At 42.2% G+C, this 23,545-nt stretch overlaps 1 pseudogene; it reads left to right on the top strand.

Annotated features, from left to right (window-relative positions):
• The first annotated feature begins 238 nt into the window (after positions 1-238).
• Positions 239-356, top strand: LOC126191809 (5S ribosomal RNA; annotated as a pseudogene).
• Positions 357-23,545: the final 23,189 nt, after the last annotated feature.

Raw genomic sequence — 23,545 nt, 5'->3', positions numbered from 1 at the left:
GGTTACATAAGCACCGGATTGCACCTGACTACGTTTTTTTACTCCCATGGTTCACTTTCGCGATGCAGTTTGTAAAGTTGGACAACCTCTTACCTATATTTCAATAAATGTTATCGGTCACAAATTTAATCAAAGGCAGTAGAGAATTACTTATATTGGTGAGGGAGGGGGGGGGGGCAATAAAGGATGGTGCCTAGTAATGTCCCTTTTCGATTTTAACATAGTGTGATTATTACTCGGCAACGGCCTTGCCGCAGTGGATACACCGGTTCCCGTGAGATCACCGAATTTAAGCGCTGTCGGGCGTGGCCGGCACTTGGATGGGTGACCATCCAGGCCGCCATGCGCTGTTGCCATTTTTCGGGGTGCACTCAGCCTCGTGATGCCAATTGAGGAGCTACTCGACCGAATAGTAGCGGCTTCGGTCAAGAATACCATCATAGCGACCGGGAGAGCGGTGTGCTGACCCCACGCCCCTCCTATCCGCATCCTCCACTGAGGATGACACGGCGGTCGGATGGTCTTAGGTAGGCCACTCGTGGCCTGAAGACGGAGTGATTATTATTCACTGCAATTTACTATACAGCAGAAAGTGAGTGGGCTGTATCAAATAATTCCAATGAACAACTGTTACAATTAAGGTCATTGTTTATTAGACAAAAATCTGATCGCTAAGTAGCTTCAGTCCCCACGAACACTCATCAGTACTTTTGGAATACTGTTTCACTCTGGTTACTGCCGGTTCCAGAAATTTCCCCTTGATAGTTATTAATGTTTGGATGAAACAGTCACACGCCATTTTCAAGCTTACCTTTTAAGCCACATTTAACCTGAAGACTACTTCTTTAGGAATTCCCTGTTGACATCTTTTCTCCTGAATTCCATAAACTAGTCTTCTCATTTCTTTTCCACCGCCAATCAATTTTACAAAAGACTAACGCTCCTGGGTTTTATTTTCTGAATACCTGTAGATTGTTCCACAACTATTACTCAGTGATGATTCTCACGGCGTCGCAAAGTATTAAAATCTTATCAGATTTCTTCGTGCGTCGATCTGCAGTGTGCCCGTAACGTTTGGAGAGCCATATTCTCTCCCGTGTTCTCCAATGAGAGAACATTATGAGTTGACACACCAGACTAGTAGGAAAATTACTATACACACTACTTCCGACGGAACATTAAGTGCGCTGATTACTATGACTATTAAGGGTATTTTTGCACCGCTGTAATTACGACTTCCGTTAAGTGTAGGTCTACAGCGTCTTGTTGAAAGTTTCTGAAGTTTCCATAGTTGTGGATCAATTCAAAACACATGGGTTCATCCACGTTTCAATAAAAGTTTGTCCCGTCACATTAAAGCTCAGTAAAGTTACAAGTTTCTTTAAGACAATGGAACAACTTCCATGTCAGAACAGGAGCATCGCAAAACAGCCGCAAATCGTTCTGCACAGTCTGATTAGAAGACATTACTCGACGGACCTTTAGTAATCCCCCTAGTTCCACTTCCAAGTTCAGTAATAGTAGCAGCTGTAAATCTCAGCTTAGCTTGCAATATCGACGAAAATAAAAATGTCTCTGTCTTTAATACGGCTTCTGAGCTCAAGTAGCTGTTTCAGCACGTGGTAACTACCATAACAAACACAACCACCACTTCGCCAAACCGAAGCACCGACCTATCACGTCCTGTAACTACAGGCGTCCTACACTAACCAACCTCAATGGCCACAGTGAGCCGCGCTCCTGGCTTCCTCTTCGTCCTTAGAAATGGCTTCTGACGTCATAAATCGAGGTCAGAACATTCCTCTCAAATACGTACAATATAAATTATTTGAAATAGTGATAACTCATCAATATAGTCTATGACGCTGCATACGCATTAATGGAGCGAAACAATTAAGCCTGCCGGCCGGGGTGGTCGAGCGGTTCTTGGTGCTACAGTCTGGAACCGCGCGACCGCTGCGGTCGCAGGTTCGAATCTTTCCTCGGGTATGGATGTGTGTGATGTCCTTAGGTTAGTTAGGTTTAAGTAGTTCTAAGTCCTAGGGGACTGATGACCTCAGAAGTTATGTCCCATAGTGCTCAGAGCCATTTGAACCAACCAAAAGTGCAAAAGAGATACATGTGAATGACCAGATACTCATTACTGTTCGGTGTTGTTGTTATGGGAAATTTTCTCTCTTCCTCAACATGTATTTGGATTTGTATTGTTCCTTAGTATTTTCTCCTAATTAGCACATTAAATTTATTATGGTTAATCATCAATTTATCTAAGTCAGTATAACTCAGTTGTATCGAGTGATAATGAACTATGGTGTTAATATGAATCCAGAATGGCGTGCTGCTGTGTGTCAATCTGTATCTTACTTCTTTGTGCCTACAAACTAATAAATATCCTACTAATTTATTATCTCGCGTTATCGCACCTGTGCCAGATATTGCACGTAAAATCTGGGCACTCAAAAAAATGGTTCAGATGGCTCTGAGCACTATGGGACTTAACATCTATGGTTATCAGTGCCCTAGAACTTAGAACTACTTAAACCTAACCTACCTAAGGACATCACACACATCCATGCCCGAGGCAGGATTCGAACCTGCGACCGTAGCAGTCGCGCGGCTCCGGACTGAGCGCCTAGAACCGCTAGACCACCGCGGCCGGCCTCGGCACTCAAAATGATTGCCCTTAACAAGGGCCAAAGAACATAATTTGCTTAATATTAATAATGACACAATTTTTCCAAGTCCCAGTACACTTCATGCAGCATAATTTCCGAAGTAATTGTTTTGGAGCAAAGGTTTTACCATCAGTAATTCTATACTTTTAACACGTTTTTATTAGGTCACTTCCTTAGCAGCCTGTCTGTTAGGTAAAAATTTTGCAATTAATTTAAAATTACCTAAAAAGTGAAATTTTGAACATGGCCTACAGGCTGGTGACAATGTAACGTTAACTAGCTTTCTTGTCTGTCTGTTCGGTAGATGTGGGGGTGAGAGTGAAAAGGTTGGTAACGCCTGACATCTAGGCTGCTCTGCTAGAACTGTGTTGTATAAGTAACATTATCATGTGAATCTATTACATGTCTGTGCTGTAATACAGAGCTTCCTGAAATGCTGCTGAGTTGCTGCCCCCACCTTATGCACAATGTTTCGAGGCCGACCCATCCATCATCTTCAGGTGCTGTGAATTTTGTTGTTATCTGTACTCACTGCCTAGACTCCATCCGGACTGTGACCTACTGTTCGTGTGGCGCCGCTATCTGTAGCTAAGGTCGATTCCCGACGCCAACTACTACCTTTGATGGTCTTCTGTTTTTCAGAGTTCACACTGATATTCCTTGAAAAGCAAATTCTCTCAACTTTTTCCACCACTGGTGGATGTAATGGGCCGCGAATTTTTAATATATTAAATGCAAGATCCCAAGCGTTATTTGAATAAAAACCACCATCTCATTTTACTAGGTTTCCTGACGTCTTTATTTCGATAGCCTCCTTAATTATACTGTCCCCAGGACTTGGCGCTTGCATCACGGTAATGATCTCGTCGTATTTCATTTCATAATTATATTCGAGGCAGAGCTCGTCGACAGCTGACTTTCACGGTTGATTTAGTTGATTACATCGCAAATGTTCCTTGACTCTCTGATCCACTGTGCATGAAAGGGAAACAGCAACTCGGTACAACACCCGAAAGCACACTGTTAACAAAATGCGCCTGGAAAACCTGAGAGACATATATTACACTAAAGAAACTGGTATAGGCATGCGTATTCGAATACAGATATGTAAACAGGCAGACTACAGCGCAGCGGTCGGTAACGTTTATATAAGACGACAAATGTCTGATGCAGTTGTTACATCGGTTACTGCTGTTACAATGGCAGCATATCAAGTTTTAAGTGAGTTTGAACGTGGCGTTGTAGTCGGCGCGCTAGCAATAGGACACAGAATCTCCGAGGTAGCGATGAAGCGTTGACTTTCCCTTACGACCATTTCACGAGTGTGCCGTCAGTATCAGAAATCTGGTAAAACATCAAATCTCCGACATCGCTGCGGTAGGAGAAACATTCTGCAAAAACGGGGTCAACGACAACTGAAGAGAATCGTTCAACGTGTCAGAAGCGCAACCCTTCCGCAAATTGCTGCAGATTTCAATGCTGGGTCATCAACAAGTCTCAGCGCGTGAACCATTCAACGAAGCATCATGGATATGGGCTTTCGGGGCCGAAGACAAACTTGTGTACCCTTGATGACTGCACGACACAAAGCTTTACGCCTCGCCTGGGCCCGTCAGCAGCGACATTGGACATGTGACGATGAAAAGGAGTCTCGTTTCAAAGAGTATCAAGTGGATGGACGTGTATGAGTATGGAGAGAACAGCATGAATCCATGGACATGTACTTCAGCAGGGGACTGTTCAAGCTGGTGGGGGTCTGTGAAGGTGTAGGGCGTGTGCAATTGGGGAGATATGGGACCCCTGATACGTCCAGATATGACTCTGATAGGTGACACGTACGTTAGCAGCCTGTCTGATCACCTGCATCGATTCATGTCCATTGTGCATTCCGACGGACTTGGGCAATTCCAACAGCATAATGCGACACTCCACGCGGCCAGAACTGCTACTGAGTGGCTCCCGGAACACTCTCCTGACACTTTCGCTCGTCAGCAAACTCTTCAGACATGAACATTATTGAGCATGAAACTTCCTGGCAGATTAAAACTGTGTGCCCGACCGAGACTCGAACTCGGGACCCTTGCCTTTCGCGGGCAAGTGCTCTACCAACTGAGCTACCGAAGCACGACTCACGCCCGGTACTCACAGCTTTACTTCTGCCAGTACCTCGTCTCCTACCTTCCAAACTTTACAGAAGCTCTCCTGCGAACCTAGCAGAACTAGCACTCCTGAAAGAAAGGATATTGCGGAGACATGGCTTAGCCACAGCCTGGGGATGTTTCCAGAATGAGATTTTCACTCTGCAGCGGAGTGTGCGCTGATATGAAACTTCCTGGCAGATTAAAACTGTAGGTAAAACTGGAAGGTAGGAGACGAGGTACTGGCAGAAGTAAAGCTGTGAGTACCGGGCGTGAGTCGTGCTTCGGTAGCTCAGTTGGTAGAGCACTTGCCCGCGAAAGGCAAGGGTCCCGAGTTCGAGTCTCGGTCGGGCACACAGTTTTAATCTGCCAGGAAGTTTCATATCAGCGCACACTCCGCTGCAGAGTGAAAATCTCATTCTGGAAACATCCCCAGGCTGTGGCTAAGCCATGTCTCCGCAATATCCTTTCTTTCAGGAGTGCTAGTTCTGCTAGGTTCGCAGGAGAGCTTCTGTAAAGTTTGGAAGGTAGGAGACGAGGTACTGGCAGAAGTAAAGCTGTGAGTACCGGGCGTGAGTCGTGCTTCGGTAGCTCAGTTGGTAGAGCACTTGCCCGCGAAAGGCAAGGGTCCCGAGTTCGAGTCTCGGTCGGGCACACAGTTTTAATCTGCCAGGAAGTTTCATATCAGCGCACACTCCGCTGCAGAGTGAAAATCTCATTATTGAGCATATCTGGGATGCCTTGCAAAGTGTTAAGAGATCTCCACCTCCTCGTATTTATGAGCAGCCCTGGAGGATTCATCGTGTCGATTCCTTCGCACTACTTCAGACACTAGTCGAGTCCATGCCACGCCATGTTGCGGCACTTCTGTGTGTTCGCGGGGGCCCTACGTGATATTAGGCAGGAGTACCAGTTTCTTCGGCTATTCAGTCTTTACGCTGACCACGTTAAATAAGACTGCTGCTACTACACGCCTGGAAGGCACTGCCAGTACTTACGTTACTTTCTTAACGATATGTAATACTATTTAACGTCATCGAATTGAGATCTAAACACTGCAATCATTACTTCCTTCCGCTGGAAAGTATCGTCTCTCCACCTGAAGAATTCGAATACGAAACAATTCGTGTATGAAATCGCATCCCTGGTTCCTGATAAACTCGTTCTGCTTGTTTGTGTAAAATGCCTAAGTTTGTCTTCTATCCTCATCTGATGTTACCAATTAATACTACTTCGATTTACACTTAAGACAAAAACCAAACGATGTACCACAAAGAAATTACACGAGTGGAACGAATATCGGTAGGTGTGATGTACACGTACAGAACTAAATGATTCCAATTTCAGGTAATCTGTATCGTTTATTCAAGAAAAAGATCTTCACAAATTGAGCAAGTTAATAACGCTATGTTCCACCTCCGGCTTTCATGCAAGCTTGAAATTGTTTGACAGAGTTGTTGCATGTACACTACTCGCCATTAAAATTGCTACACAACGATGAAATGCAGATGATAAAAGGGTATTCATTGGACAAATATATTATACTAGAACTGACATATGGTTACATTTTCACGCCATATGGGTGCATAGATTCTGAGTAATCAGTACCAAGAACAACCATCTCTGGCCGTAATAACGGCCTTGATACACCAGGGGATTCAGTCAAACAGAGCTTGGATGGCGTGTACAGGTACTGGTGCCCATGCAGCTTCAACACGATATAACAGTTCATCAAGAGTAGTCACCGGCGTATTGTGACGAGCCAGTTGCTTGGCCACCATTGACCAGACGCTTTCAATTGGTGAGAGATCTGGAGAATGTGCTGGCCAGGGCAGCAGTCCATTATCCAGAAAGGCCCATACAGGACCTGCAACATGCGGTCGTGCATTATCCTGCTGAAATGTAGGGTTTCGCCGGGATCGAATGAAGGGTAGAGCCACGGGTCGTAACACATCTGAAGTGTAACGTCCACTATTCAAAGTGCCGTCAATGCGATCAAGAGGTGACCGAGACGAATAACCAATGGCACCCCATAAGATCACGCCGTTTGATACGCCAGTATGGCGATGACGAATACACGCTTCCAATATGCGTTCACCACGATGTCGCCAAACACGGATGCGACCATCATGATGCTGTAAACAGAACCTGGATTCATCCGAAAAAATGACGTTTTGCCAGTCGTGCACCCAGGTTCGTCGTTGAGTACACCATCGCAGGCGCTCCTGTCTGTGATTCAGCGTCGAGGGTAACTGCAGCCATGGTCTCCGAGCTGATAGTCCATGCTGCTGCAAACGTCGTCGAACTGTTCGTGCAGATGGTTGTTGTCTTGCAAAAGTCCCCATCTGTTGCCTCGGGGATCGAAACGTGGCTGCACGATCCGTTACAGCCATGCGGATAAGATTCCTGTCATCTCGACTGTTAGTGATACGAGGCCGTCGGGATCCAGTACGGCGTTCCGTATTACCCTCCTGAACCCACCGATTCCATATTCTGCTAACAGAGCCATTTTTGTGAACCACTGTCACTTCCGGCCCTTTCCTGTTCCAGGCGTGAATGGTTGGCGGGAAGATCGCTTGCCGCTAGGCATCTGTGCGGGCTCCAACCTCTCTGATTTTATCTACATGTTTTTTTCGCGAGACATACGTAAGAGGGAAAAACGTATTTGTTGATTTGTCTAGGAAAGCACGGTCTAGGAACTTTAGTGGTAAACCATACCGTGACGCTGATAAATCTTCCGTCATTTAAACGAATCTTTTTCTGAATACTTGTCATGACATAACCGTTGCAGCAAAGTTGAGATTCGTTAAATTCACATAGAAATGTACGTTTCAGGTGGTAAATTAATCCCAATAGCTAATATCTTGATGATCAAAAAATCTGCCTTTCAACCAATACAGACTGCTGGAGAAACTCTAAAGTGTAACGTCATAACAAGTTTTCACAAGCACTTACGAAATGAACATGTTAGCAATTTAGCACTAACAAATCCGTTGTAGCCCAGCGGTTCTAGGCGCTACAGTCCGGAACCGCGCTGCTCCTATGGTCGCAGGTTCGAATCCTGCCTATAGTATGGATGTGTGTGTTTGACGTCCTTAGGTTAGTCAGGTTTAAGTAGTTCTAAGTCTAGGGGACTGATGACCTGAGGTGTTAAGTCCTGTAGTGCTCAGAGCCATTTGCATAATTTGAACTAACAAACCTAGAGCCTAGCTTCAACAACAGGCATTTTCAGGGTACTTCACTATTTTCGAAAGCAATCGTAACCATCAAGAATTTGCTTGCAACTGTTTTCACTTAGGATGAGCAGCAAAGTTGATACACTATTGGCCATTAACATTGCTACACCAATAAGAAATGCAGATGATAAACGGGTATTCATTGGACAAATACGTATATCTCGCGAAGAGACCATGAGGATAAAATCAGAGAAATTAGAGCCCACACAGAAGCATACCGACAATCCTTCTTTCCACGAACAATACGAGACTGGAATAGAACGAAGAACCGATAGAGGTACTCAAGTTGCCCTCCGCCACACACCGTCAGGTGGCTAGCGGAGTATGGATGTAGATGTAGATATACTAGAACTGACATGTGATTACATTTTCACGCAATTTGGGTGCATAGATCCTGAGAAATGAGTACCCAGAAATACCATCTCTGGCCGTAATAACGGCCTTCATACGCCTGGTCATTGAGTCAAACAGAGCTTGGAAGGCGTGTACAGGTACAGGTGCCCATGCAGCTTCAACACGATACCACAGTTCATCAAGAGTAATGACTGGCGTATTGTGACGAGCCGCTTGCTCGGCCACCATTGACCAGACGTTTTCAGTTGGTGAGAGATCTGGAGAAGGTGCTGGCCAGGGCAGCAGTCGAACGTTTTCTGTATCCAGAAAGGACCGTACAGGACCTGCAACATGCGGTCGTTCATTATCGTGCTGAAATGTAGGGTTTCGCAGGGATCGAATGAAGGGTAGAACCACGGGTCGTAACACATCTGAAATGTAACGTCCACTGTTCAAAGTGCCGTCAATGCGAACAAAAGGTGACCAAGACGTGTAACCAATGGCATCCCATACCAACACGCCGGGTGATACGCCAGTATGGCGATGACGAATACACGCTTCCAATGTGCATTCACCGCGATGTTGCGAAACACGGATGCGACCATCATGATGCTGTAAGCAGAACCTGAATTCATCCGAAAAATTGACGTTTTGCCATTCGTGCACCCAGGTCCGTCGTCTTTGAGTACACCGTCGCAGGCGCTCCTGTCTGTGATGCAGCGTCAAGAGTAGCCGCAGCCATGGTCTCGGAGCTGATAGTCCATGCTGCTGCAAACGTCGTCGAACTGTTCGTGCAGATGGTTGTTGTCTTGCAACCGTCCCTATCTGTTGACTCAGGGATCGAGGCGTGGCTGCACGATCCGTTACAGCCATGCGGATAAGATGCCTGTCATCTCGACTGCTAGTAATACGAGGCCGTTGGGATCCAACACGGCGTTCCGTATTACCCTCCTGAACCCACCGATTCCATATTCTGATAACAGTCATTGGATCTCGACCAAAGCGAGCAGCAATGTCGCGATACGATAAACCGCAATCGCGATAGGCTACAATCAGACCTTTATCAGTCGGAAACGTGAAGATACGCATTTCTCCTCCTTACACAAGATATCACAACAACATTTCACCAGGCAATGGCAGTCAACTGCTGTTTGTGTATGAGAAATCGGTTGGAAACTTTCCTCATTTCAGCACGTTGTACGTGTCGCCACCGGCGCCAACCTTGTATGAATGCTCTGAAAAGCTAATCATTTGCATTCCTGTCTGTTAAATTTCGTGTCTGTAGCACGTTATCTTCGTGGTGTAGCAATTTTAATGCCCAGTAGTGTACATTGCACGAAAACAGTGTTCTTAAATCTGACATATTTTCTCTTTTTCAGTAAGGTAATACACATATACAACACGCCCACCTCTCGAATAACTTTCTGCTTGAGGCAGGAATCAAAATGATGATACGGTCTGCGGTGTCTGCTGACATGAAGCCTATCTTGACGGGCTGAAACATGCTGTTCCCTGTCTCAGCAACGCCTCGTTACCGAATGACGTCAGGAGTCCCGCCGTTGGACTGCGCATTACGGTTGAACGGCAACATCTCGACTACTGTGCGGGCAGGATGCCAAGCAGAGCCTTCACTACCAGATTTCGTTTGCAGCTACGTCCACACACATCTCCAGTTATACTTAGTGATTAACAAATTTCTAGCAGTGAGTATGAGGGAGACTTGAACTATCACAGTTTCATGCTACTCGTCAGCAGTAACACAAGGCCATTACAAGCTTCATAATCTCCGTGTTGGTGACTCATATTGTGGGGTCTTGCCCACTCGCCTAGAGTGTGTAGGGTGCCTAGAGCATGCTGCGTTCTCGGACTGCTATACAACAATCCGTGCAAACAACATTAATAGATTTATTTCAATAAAACAGATTGACAATACTTAATTTTGTATTTAGAACAAGTGTCGGAAGAGGTGGGCGACATGCAAACAGTAAAGTTCTTCGCTATAGGCGAAGTCCAAACAGCAACTTATACGGATCACTAATAACTGTTCTCGTAGCACTCTCCGCTAGAACGTGCTAATACTCTGCGTATAATGTCCAATAATGTGTGCCGAGTCTGGCAGGAGTGGCGCTTATATTCCCTTCGGCTAGAGGCCGCTCCTATCGTGGTGACGTCCTGGTCAGCGCGCTATTGGCCAACATTGCACGGAGCCATTTTGAACCGCCTTCCCTGGTCTTCCTCTTCGTTCCGGTGCTTGTGGTTACACACAACATATATTTTCCAAAGCTTGTCTGTTACTCCAATAGTCTCACAAATAATTTTTTGACCTTTATGTCCGGATTTAAATTATCTAAAAAATTTGAAACCTTTTTTTCGGATCCGTCACTCTTCACTGTTCCGAAAATTTTGCATGGTTTTCCTCTCGAGTGCCCTGATGGCATCTTCTTTATTGTCAGAGTCGAAGTTTTTCGTTGACATGTAATAAGTGGTTGTACAAATGACACAGAGGTATGCATGATCTTTCATAGGGCATAATACGTTTTACTTGCTTTTTGAGCTCTAATTTTAATTTCCTATTTGACATTATTTGCTTTACTGAAGATCGTGCGCAGATATTTGAATTCGTTTCCTCATTCAAATATTGCCGCTGCGACTTTCATTTTGTAATTCCCTTTGTGAGTACGAACAAATACAAAATATTTAGTTTGTTGGTATTCAATTGCAAACCAATGCCTCTGAGGCTTTCGATTAACTGCTGAGTGAGATCTGTAATGCTCTTTTATCTCCAGAAAGAGTTATTTCATTAGCGTAAACCAATATTGGAACTTTATTTTTCAACATTACGGTCTGGCTTATTTGCCAGGTGTGTAGAGAACTATTGATAACCTTCCTGTTTCAAATGGGAGTGAGCACTGCCACGAAAAAAGATCCCGCGATCAGAGCCTGAAGACAACGCGTTAGTCGACCGACCGCCGGATCATTCTCAGGTTTTCACCATCGGATCCGTATACAGGAGTATGGGGTCAGCACACCGCACTCCCGGCACTACGGTCCTTGGTAATAAGAATTTTGACTTTGATGTTGAAAGTGCTTTTTCTGAAAGTATTTTGATTAGATTTATAAATTTTTGCAGGAATTTGAATATCCTCATCGCCCGTCGGAAATAGCTTCTGTTAAGAGTGTCAAAAGATTTCTCTGAAGTCAGCAAACATTGCATTTACTTCTCGATAATATTCATACCAGCGGAAAACTGATCCTACAAGAGTACTAAAAATCGGAATATGCTCCTGTTTAAAAGAATCTGACCGAAAACGGGAGGGTACACGCTGCCTTATTCTGCCGTCCTCAGGACATTAAAAAGATTTCCAAAAAGTTTTAGCACGTGGTCATGTTTTCGTCTCTCGTTACCACAATCTCCCCTAACTGCAACTCGGACACAGCCGCTAGTCCACTGTTGTAAATGACTCACCCACTCATTCAGTTCAGCTCACTGTCCTTATCCCTTTACGTCTCTTTGACTGTCACTGTTTCCCGTCTCACCTCCACAGTCTCCATCTACCTGTCCTACTATTACTGCCTCCCATCAGTGTCACTGTATCCATCTTGCTCTCTCTGACTACTTCAATCTCATTCATTCCTTTCCTTACTGTCTCTTCTCGTCGTTACTATTTCTGTCTTCTATGTTCTCATTGTCATAGACTCTGTATCTTCTTATCAATGCCTCACCCCCCACGTCCATTTTCTCTTTATTCTTCTCCCATTGGCACTGTCTCTCTTTTCCTAGCACTGTCAACTATGTTTCACTGTCGCTGTCACTCTTACCATCATACTGCCATTGCCTCCTTCGGTCTTTCCATACCAAGACTGGGGTCCACTATCTTCCAGTACTTATAATTTTTCTTCTCTTTCCCAGAGTGTCTGTGACCTTCTCTCTCAGTACAATAAAAGCTCCATTACGTCCACATGCTAACATTTTTGGGAAAATTTTGAAAGGAGAAAGGTAGAATGAGGCAGCTGCTACCCCATTTCTCAACTGGAGTCTTTTAAATGGGAGCATACCCGCCTTTTTTCCCACTGGTTCCCTTCTTTTCTCTGCTGCAGAGGATGTGTCATTAATATGGAAACTTCATGGGTCATTAAAACTTTGGTAGTTTACTTAAGTGAAATGGAAATGACGCAAAGCTGATTTTGTATCACAGACCGAACTTAATGTACACAAAAATTTTGCATGTGTTTCAGTTCTACACTTTTGATGATAACAGTGACACTTAACTGTATATTTCTTCGCGCTACGTCACTCATAAGCTACGTCTTCGCCTATTTTACGAACGTATTTTACGTGTGCAAGTAGGGTAATTTTGAACCTGTGTATCTCGGAAATGGATAAATGTAGCAAGCTAGTTTTGAAGGTTGAGATTACAATTAAATCTAGAGCTTTAGCTGCTTACAGGCGTTGATAAATATTAATGGGGACAGTTGAAAATGTTGCTCCGATCTGGACCCGAACCCGGGATCTCCTGCTTACATGGCAGATGCTCTATCTGACTGAACCACCGAAGAGACAGAGCATAGTTTGAATGCAGGGACTTACCTCTGGTAAGCTCCCGGTGAGACCCACACTTCCAAATTACTGTCCACACACTGCATATTTAGTGCCCCTGCCGACTATACTCAGTACTCGCGGTAGTCAATCTACCGATTCCTGTAAGGGTTTCAGCAATGTGAGTGCATCCGCACTGAAGAAGATCATTGGTCGGTAAGCCTTATCTCTATGAAGATGGTGTCCGCTCTTTCGGATGTAGTGTGTGCACAGTACGTTGCGCGAGCTAACATCCCATAGATGTTTGGGCTCACATGCGGTCCCTCTTCGCTTAAATGTCTTGTCTCAAACTCGCCTAAGTTGAACCGCACGTGTCGCATTACACGCCCTAAATTAGACACTTGCGACTTTTTGGTTAAATTTTCTGGCTGATGGCAAGTTGGCGAAATTGAATGAAACAAAGTTAATATGACATATAATAAAAGTAATAATAATATCGGTAACTAAATTAACGGACCACAATGATGTAGGCCACACAGTTGCGATTTGTTTAGAATAATGTTTATTCATAAAGCAAACAAATAGCAAAAGTGGTCGTAATTAGAATTACTATTACACTCGAGCGCATATCCATTTCAAACAGTTCGATCATTCACAATCTCATCGCGAATTACAAGTTAAATACTTCTCCTCGTTAGCTACGCGAAAAGTTAGGATTCACACCAACCGCGCGGCTGCAAACCGCTCAGAGACTAACTTCTGAGATGCCACACAGCGCAAAATTTTCTAAGTCGTTTCACTTCCTAGCTACCTAAAGACCGACCGTCCGCTTTCGCCTCTCCACCAGCACTGTACCCTTTGGTGTCTAGACCAGGACTGTCCCTCTGTACGTCTCCGGCCGCGTCCCCCGCGTGCCGAACATCGCGCTCAACTGACTAGGGCACTTCCCTCTCCTGAAGCCGTCCATCTGATTGGCTACAGCTTATTCCACATTATTTTACATTTTAACGTATTTCAACAATCAAAGCTTGACCACTTTCACGTTCTAAATAAAGTAACAATAATATCCATTACATAATAAACCTTAAATTCTTCTACATAAAACCAGTACAGTTTCCTTCTTAGCTTTGAATGTCACAGCCAGTACCCTTGCACCAATGTGCTTTCTCATAAATCAATAAAGAACAAAAGTAACTATTACGCACTAAACTTCGCAACAAGTATTCTATTACCTAATGATTCAATAAGGTGTAATGCTGTCATCGTTCAATAAGTTTTATGTGGAGGAAATGATGATCTAATGCTTAACTGAAAATACTGATAATTTAAATTTACTATATCTCTTAAACAAATACAGTTACAGAGTTGGTATTTACAACAATTGTCATTTTAATAATGAGCTTCTATGCGAAATGTCGTTCGTTAAGACCGACCAGATTGTTCAGATTTTAGTATTAGGGACAGATGGCCTTTGTAGTCTGGTCCCTTCAACCCTCACAAAGCAACCAACCTTTAGCATTCAGATCTTTGTTATAAAACTTGTTAATTTCACTTTAACAGTAAATGCTAAACTATTATAGATATGATCAATATTCAAGTTTTATTGGGATCACCCTGGAAATTTACGAAGGATGGTAGATTAAATTTACTGTTGCTTCATTCCCTGACTTACTACAGAATTAAATAATTTCCCTTTATGGATGATCTTAAGTCCGCTATATTTAACACTGCTACTTCTCCTTGGCCACAAACTGCTTCTATGGGGTTTCCCAATGAGGTAGGCTCTCGTCTGTCTCACTCGCACACTTCAGTGCCTAAGACTCATTCAGCACAATAGACGCCTGTGAATTTCCCCATCTCGTGGCGAATCTATGCTCTTTGTGGCACACGGTCCTGGATGACAGGGTTGGTTTTCACAATTCCTGAAGGCCGTCTCTTTCGGCCATATACTGAAACGTCCCCTTTGAACAATTATACAAGACTATGCTTAAACTGACACACAATATTTTTAGCGCAACGCAATCTGACTTTCAAAAATTCCTACAAAAGAATGGCCCTGACTAACATTAACCTATACCTTTCACAAATCACTTACCTCACCAAAAATCTTCGTTACTCGAACTACTGCAATACAGCGAGCGCCACTACTGCCAGCTAAATAAAAGATTCAAACTACTGAAGGCACTAACTACTGATAGGCATAGTTAGCAAATGAAAGAATTTGATAGAGAAGAAACAAAGTATTTACCTTAATAGTCATAATATATATAGCACTTCATGATATCCAATATTACAAATTTCAAAACTCCGCCATCTCTCTCCCCACATCCACCACTGCTGGCGGCTCACCTCCAACTGCGCAACGCTACGTGCTGTTCACATCCAGCTGCCCAACACTACAATGGAAGAAAACAATGCAAACTAGCCACAGACTGCACACAGCACAGCCAGTGATTTTCATACAGAGCGCTACATAACGTTGCCAATAAGAAAACAAACAGCCTACTTACATAGCCCCCATGCTCCCCACAAAAAAGTTTACAAATTGTTTTGGGCAGCGGCCAATAATGATTTGATAAAATTTTTCATAATTACAATAACAAAGAAATCAAATTCACACACTTATTGATGCAATGTTGGTCGAAAGCAAAAATTGATCTCATAAAGACAGTCCTGATCATTTATCACAATAGTAATTACAGTTTTTTTTTTTTTTACAAAGTCTGATTAGTAAAAGAAAATGCACACAGAAGTAGTGGATTTACATGCAGTCTTGAAGAAGTAGTGTTGTCCTTCCAATGGAAAGACAGTGCTGACTCTTGACATGCAGGCGTAATAGACCACAACAGAGCAAACCCACAGCAGAGTCAGTCGAAGTTTTGAAGAATATTGGTAGGTAGGTCATCACAGAGCAGACCCACTGTAGTCCTGGCAGAGATTATGGTATTGGTGGGCCACCAGAGGTGCAGACCCACTGGAGTCCTTGTAGAAATAATGGTATTGGTGGGTCGTCAAAGGTGCAGACTCACTTCAGTCCTTGTAGAGACGGCCAGCAGCCATCTGTTGCGGCTGTGCAGGTGCACAATCATCATCGAAGAGTCTTGCGGACAATATAGCAAGTCCATAAACCACCACTTGTGCACTCGCAAAGTTTCTGGAATTGTCGTTAGAACCAGCAATGCTGTTATCCAGTCCCTTGCTGAATTATTAACACATGTGCAAACACTAACAGTCCCTACTTCTCACATATTGTCCATATACCATGACCAACAGAAACGTGTGCAGTGAAATGGAACTTACAAGTTAATAATATGATGAACTGGCGTCAATTACAATTTTATAACATAAGAATACAATTACAAAGGTACAAAATACATCATTAAAGAACAACAATACAGATAACATTTGTAGTACAAGCTTTACAAAAGAATCGAAATAACATATACATCAGTGTTACAGGAATTATGACATGAGTACATACATAAAAGATCAGAATACTATTTGGTAATTTTTTTGTTAGATTAACTTGTTGTGGTGCACCACTTCAATTACATAGACAAAAAATTACCAAATAGTTGAAAAGAAAATTATGCATGCAGTTACTGTTATTAATCCCTTCTTATTGTTCTTTCCTTTCCAAGTGCTCCTTTCTCGAAGAATGTGGATCAAAAAATTAGTATTTAATAGATCTGTCAACAGAAAGTGTTCGCATTAACAAATGCATTCAATTTTATTTTATAAAACCAATGCTGCAACACAGCTGGAAATCAGATATTAAACAAAATGAGCAATCTCTCAACTAGAAAGACAATAGATGTAAAATGTTTCTCATCATTTCATTAGGCATTTTGGTAAATATCATAAATTAAGAGCTCCAAAGTGTAATCCTATGTTTTCAAGTTTGAGCGTGTCGTACTTGCGATGCTTTCGACAAAGAAATGTCAATAGCGAGGAAAATGGCCTCTTTTATTTTCCCCACCTAATGGCTTTCTTTTGTCAGGCGACTAACTCTCAGCTGGGCGCCCAAAACGCATTACGTCAAGGTCACTTACGTTTCTTACTGAAATATTTATGACAGCAGTTTCTGCTACAGTGACAGTCTCATATAAAAAATTTCACAGGTCGAGAATTTGCATTGCAAATGTGTAGAAACAAAATCCTGTAAATATAACAGTGTCCAAAAAATTTTCGTCGGCATTGTGGTACATTCACGCAATTACACACATTTCATAACTCTTAAAGCACGATTCTTAGTTTCCAACATCCTTTTTCACAAGTCAGAGTCCCTAACCACTACTCATTATTCCTTACCTTATTACACATATAAATTTCATCGACACTTCTTCAATATTTCATCATAACAGATACGTAGCATAATCAAATTCCTTATATAACATCAGCTTATTGATCATAAACATACCTCAGCAGCATAATACACATCGTCGTCGTAAAAATAACATCATAACACCTCAGTCAAATCTCAAAAACGTCGTAGCTTTCTGCTATAATTTCAAAACCTAAAAAAAAAATTCTCTGCTCATTTCAATAGTGTCATCTGCCTCAAACATACTTTAAAATCATGCTCCCTTACCAAATACATCATTCAAAGCTCTCATAGTATCACAATGGTTCTGAAAAAATATGAACAGTTCACAAAGTACAGACAAAATACAATTTCATAAGTGTGAAGTTACCCAACTGTGTAATTGCGTAAATATGTGTCACTGATGTAGTAAAAAAAATGTTTATCTCTCAGTTAAATGACCAGATAGCTGTGTAATTTGTGTGTTAGAGAAATATGGTACCGATGTGTAAAGTTGTATAAGCAAATACCATATTAGCTAGGGCTCCTTGTGCTTGCCAAACACATGGTACACAAAGTAAGCGTGTACCCACCTGAGGATTAATGTAATTATACCCTCAGGTGTTACAGATTACAGCAATGGAATGAAATGTATCATGGAAGACCTTTGTATCATTGTACTCAAATATCTTTAAAAATAAATGTTTTTAAGTACAAAATTAATCACTCAAATACGTGTAACGTAGTGCTAAACTGTGAGTCATGTTGTAAGACAACCTCTGTGGAAGTCTCGTAGTTATCGTCCTCTGAAAGCTACGTTCTGCAGAAGTCAATGTACTTACCTCATGATAAACAAAAGTGAAGTGCTTTGCGTATAGATATCTTAGTTATTACGCTTATTGTTGTGATGAAGAAAGTACTGTGCTGTAACGTATTGTTGTGCTACGGAAAAGGCTGTCTCCTTGTGGCTATACCACAAAAGTTACTACTAAAACATGTTTTACTTTCCAGAATAATTCAGAAAAACTGTGGAGATATAAAACAGAAACACCGCAAAAGCAACATTGTAAATTGTCACTCATTAGTAGCGTCGTGATAAAATCGTGTAGCTGCCACAAAAACTAACCACTGTGTCATCTGGTATTTCACAGAAAGTACTTTAAATCCAGAATGTATTTTCAAGTAAACCAAAATGTTGCATTAAAATCTCATTAGCAGTACTGGTAAATGTTCTAAGTATGTGAGCCTTATAGTCGTTATGTAATCGTGCAACTAACAAGCAAGAATGTACAAATAACAACATTGTGTCGTCTGTTCACTATAACAATGCATTCATAATTTCTGTTGAAATAAGTTCTCTTGGTTCTTGACTGGATATTTAACTTCAAACATTGTTGCATGTTAACAGTTTGTAAGTGTGACAAAGCTTACTAGTAACTTGAAGTGAAAAGTTATATGGCAAAGACAAAGTTAAAAAGCAGATTATCTTTCAATAAACGGTTTTACATGTGAAATGTGGTGTAAACCTTTACACTTCCTAGTATGCAGAGTTTCAACTTTAACGCAATTATCATACGGTATACGTCGGTAAAGAATACTGGAATTTTTCTCAATGTTAGCGTCTATGTTATTTTTCTCTGAGCCAGCCGGCGCACGTGGCTGCCTGCGGTGCAGGTCATTGTCTGCTATCTCTTTGTTGGCGTGTGTCGTTATTGGGATTAGGAGACCTAACTTCTACAAATTCACCTTGTCGAAAGTGCCCTGCTCTGTTTGAATCCCGCCAGTTCTGATGGAATTCAGGTCTGTCGTTTTGCCGGTAGTTTACATAGTTCTTGTTTGTCGGTCATGTGGTGGAGAATTTCTCCCGGAATCGTAACTGCGCGCTGAACTGTTGCGTCTGAAGTTATTCTGTCTCCCTTGATAATAATTGTTTTTGTTCCCATATTGTCTGTTTCTATGGTAATCTCTGTCATATTCATTACTACGGAAATGCGATCTTTCTCTGTAACTATTATTACTCTGCCAGTGGTTGTCATATGGGTGGTGTCTGTTTTGGTCACCATTTGCGTTGTAAGAATAGCCTTGTCGTGTGTTATTTCTGTCATCGCGGAATTGTGACGGATGTGATCTGTAATTGTTGTGCTCCTGTTTTTACGTTCCGCGATTGTCAGTGTCAATTTCCAGTTCTTGTAACAGTCCCTGAAAAGCTTCAATGTCGTCTTTGCAACGTCCTGCTAAAATATGTCGTAAATGTTCAGGCAGTTTGATTAAGCAAATGCGGATGAGTTCTGAGGGGCTGTATGGGTTTGACAGGTACTGATTCTTGTGCAACATGTCTTCAAAATATTTCACAAGACTGGAAAATTCAGATTGTTCGAAATGTTTCATCATTATGATGCTATGTTTTACTCGGTCTTGTGTGGCTTGAGACCAATATGCTGAGAGGAACGCATGGTAAAATTCTCCTTCACTGTGGCAATCGTGAATGACTGATTGCATTCTTACAGCTGGTTCATTCTCTAAGTAGCCACACATAAATTCTAATCTGTGTTCTTATGACCAATTGGGAGGAAAACAATGAGAGAATTGATGGAGCCACGCTTGTGGATGAATGTCGTTGGCAGAATTCTTAAACGTTTTGAATTTACGTGTAGTAATGAACAGCTTATAGTCAAAATCATCGTGTCGGCGAGTCGCATGTCGGTCATTGTTGTGTCGTTTCGGCGGTTCCATTTCAAAATTCGGTGCACCTTGCCAATTTCTTTCATAATTTCCGAAATGCCCTGTGTTATTATTTTGTGGCTTTTCCGTATTTCTAAGTTCCTCTTCCCGTGTTGGAGCGCGAGTGTCCTCTGAAATATGAAATTTTTGTATTACTTGTGCCAACTGATCTTGTACTTCCCGGATTTCTCTTTTGTATTGCGTATTAATTTGTTTCTGATTTTCTTTGAATTTCTTAATTTGTTCATACTCTTCTGTGTCAGTGATGGCTACAGGCCTTGTGTCATTCAGATCATCATCTACCTTTGCAGATAAGTTAGTGAACTGACCCGAAAATTCGGCTACTTTCTCCGATAGTGTACTTATTTCCTCAGTGTGTTTTTCTGAACCAAGTTTCAGAGTGTCCGTTTGTGTTGAAATCGTATCTACTGTGTCCTTTAAGTTTTCTTGAGTTTTTGCAAGTTGCGTAACCGAATCGGTAGATGCAACTGAGTCAATTTTAGCTTGCAAGGTGCGTGATTTTCATGAACAATAGTTTGCAGTTCTTTTATGGCTGCTTCGTGATTCTGTAATGCATTTTCATGACGCGAAAAAATCAGTTGGAAATGCTCACAAGTTTGTGTTTTTACGTCATTACAGACTTTTTGACATTTAGATTCGATGTTATGTAACTCAGTAGTTAAATCTTCACGTGTTTGTTCAAGCGTGGTGTCTAACTTTTGAAGATTTTGTTCCATTGTGTCTAACTTTTTAAGATTTTGTTTCACTATGTCTAACTTTTGAAGATTTTGTTCCATTGTGTCTAACTGTTGCTGTGTTTGTCTCTGGTGTTGTTCCATTGTGTCTAACTTTTGAAGCCTTTGTCCCATTTGTTGCATTAACTGTAATAACAGTGCACTGGTGTCTGAAACATGTTCCTCAGTGCTTTTCGGCAGTGAATTTGCGCCGGCAACATTCACATTTTGACAAGCAGAAAATGTGTCTTGACTTATTTGAGAAAACGGTGAGGACCCAAGACCGGAATCTACAGTATTTGCGAAATTGTGTCCTGTCATTTCGGATTACTGAGGCGAGCTGTTGCCGACTGATCGATCGATAATGCTTCCCTGTTCACTACCTGTTTCACTGTCTACACCATTATTTGACGCCCGCTCCATTTCCCTATGCACAGTTACCAAATTACTACTTTGAATGTCTGTTACTTCATTACACAGCGGTGCTGGTAAGCTACGCTCGTCGTCACTATTATTTCTCAGTTTACTTTGGAGCCTAGTATTACGTTTTTCACACGCCATTATTGTCACAATATTTCACACGATAACAAAGAAAAGCACAATTTGAAGAGCAAATATAACAGAACACATTAACATAGCACTGAAAATAATATGTAGTTAATTGCAAGCGCAGCTGCGAAATACTTGGTGCAAATCTACATGCATGCCACAACTGTTTTACTGTACAACAATGAAAGACTGCAACTACAAAGGAGATTCTCTCTACAATTACGCGCTAGCAATAAACAATAGCTACACTAATTACACAAACTACAAGAAAAAAATCAGAAGATTCCAGTGAGGTATCCTCGGCTAAGGGTCGACATATGAAACGTCCCCTTTGAACAATTATACAAGACTATGCTTAAACTGACACACAATATTTTTAGCGCAACGCAATCTGACTTTCAAAAATTCCTACAAAAGAATGGCCCTGACTAACATTAACCTATACCTTTCACAAATCACTTACCTCACCAAAAATCTTCGTTACTCGAACTACTGCAATACAGCGAGCGCCATTACTGCCAGCTAAATAAAAGGTTCAAACTACTGAAGGCACTAAATACTGATAGGCATAGTTAGCAAATGAAAGATTTTGATAGAGAACAAACAATGTATTTACCTTAATAGTCATAATATATATATAGCACTTCATGATATCCAGTATTACAAATTTCAAAACTCCACCATCTCTCTCCCCACATCCACCACTGCTGGCAGCTCACCTCCAACTGCGCAACGCTACGCGCTGTTCACATCCAGCTGCCCAACACTACAATGGCAGACAACAATGCAAACTAGCCACAGACTGCACACAGCACAGCCAGTGATCTTCATACAGAGCGCTACGTAACGTTGCCAATAAGAAAACAAACAGCCTATTTACAATACTTAAATGAAAGCGCAATGCTCCTTAACTCACAGTTGGAAGTGTGGCTCTCACGGGGAGCGTGCCAGAGGTAAGTCCCTGCAGTCGCACTATTCCGTGTGTATTTGGTGGCTCAGTCGAATAGAGCGACTGCCATGTAAGCAGGTGATCACCGGTTCGAGTCCCAGTCGGGACACACAATTTCGACTGTCCCAATAAGCAGCTAATGGTCTATAATGCTTTGTAATTTCATTCTTCGAGAGCTGCTAGATCACTAATGGTATCTGTTCTTTCGGACATGCACACATTTTCAACTGTCCGTGTTTTTATTTATCAACGCCTGAAAGCAGCTAATGGTCTAGAACTCATTGCAATATCATTCTTCGAGAGCTGCAAGATCACTAATGGTATCTGTTCTTTCGGACATGTCGCACGTGTACCGATTTTTTCTAAAACAGAATTCTCTGTGCAAGCATGTGATTTCGAATACATCTGTTTCTTCACAAACCTGCTTGAGCATGTGACTATCAGAGGCCTTCACGGTCTTGTAAGTCATTAAATGAAGGGTTACGTATGTTTGGAAATCAATCATGGTAGTAGCAGCGTTTCAGCAACGCTATAATATGTGTCGAACGGCAGGAATGAGATGTTTAAAACAAATACCTAACTACAGAACTGCTTATTATTTCGGTCACAGAAGTGTGGGTCATCAGAAACTTCGTGAAGACATTAGTATGTGCGAGTGTTCTTTTGTCACGATACCTTCTTTATTGCCGAGCGGTTCTAGGCACTACAGTCTGGAACCGCGTGACCGCTACGGTCGCAGGTTCCAATCCCGCCTCGGGCATGGATGTGTGTGATGTCCTTAGGTTAGTTACGTTTAAGTAGTTCTAAGTTATAGGGGACTGATGACCTCAGAAGTTAAGTCCCATAGCGGTCAGAGCCATTTGAACCATCTTCTTTATTTGCTAACTAATATTTTGTGTACACAACAGGGCTAAATGTAAGTAACTGCAAGTGAAACTACTGAAATTAACTTCAGAAAAGACCAAAGAAGTGTACTCAGATATAAGAGAGCGACTTGAGGTGAGTGGGTACAGTTTTGGCCCGAGATGCTGCAGTTGGCGGTCGTGTTTTCGGGAGGTTTGCTTGCTTGTGTGTGTGTGTGTGTCTGTGTGTGTGTGTGTGTGTTTACTGAAGAAGGCTGTGGCCGAAAGCAACATGTGAGTGTCTTCAAATCGTGTCTGCCTGGAACTTGACCTGTCTTCTTTACGATAAGTAACAACTGATCTTTTCCTACATTCGCCACAAAAGTTTTCAGTTTTCTGGGTATGGTACTGCGTCATATTGTATAAAACCATTGCCGGAGAAAACCAACGTTTCGCCCACAGTTGCAGAGGCCTTCTGGTTGTTTTTCTCCAGCAGTAGTTTTAAACAATATGACACAGTCCCTTGCC

The sequence above is a fragment of the Schistocerca nitens genome, chromosome 6 (genome assembly GCF_023898315.1).
Source record: "Schistocerca nitens isolate TAMUIC-IGC-003100 chromosome 6, iqSchNite1.1, whole genome shotgun sequence".
Lineage (NCBI taxonomy): Eukaryota > Metazoa > Arthropoda > Insecta > Orthoptera > Acrididae > Schistocerca > Schistocerca nitens.
This window is presented reverse-complemented; position numbering and strand designations above follow the sequence as displayed.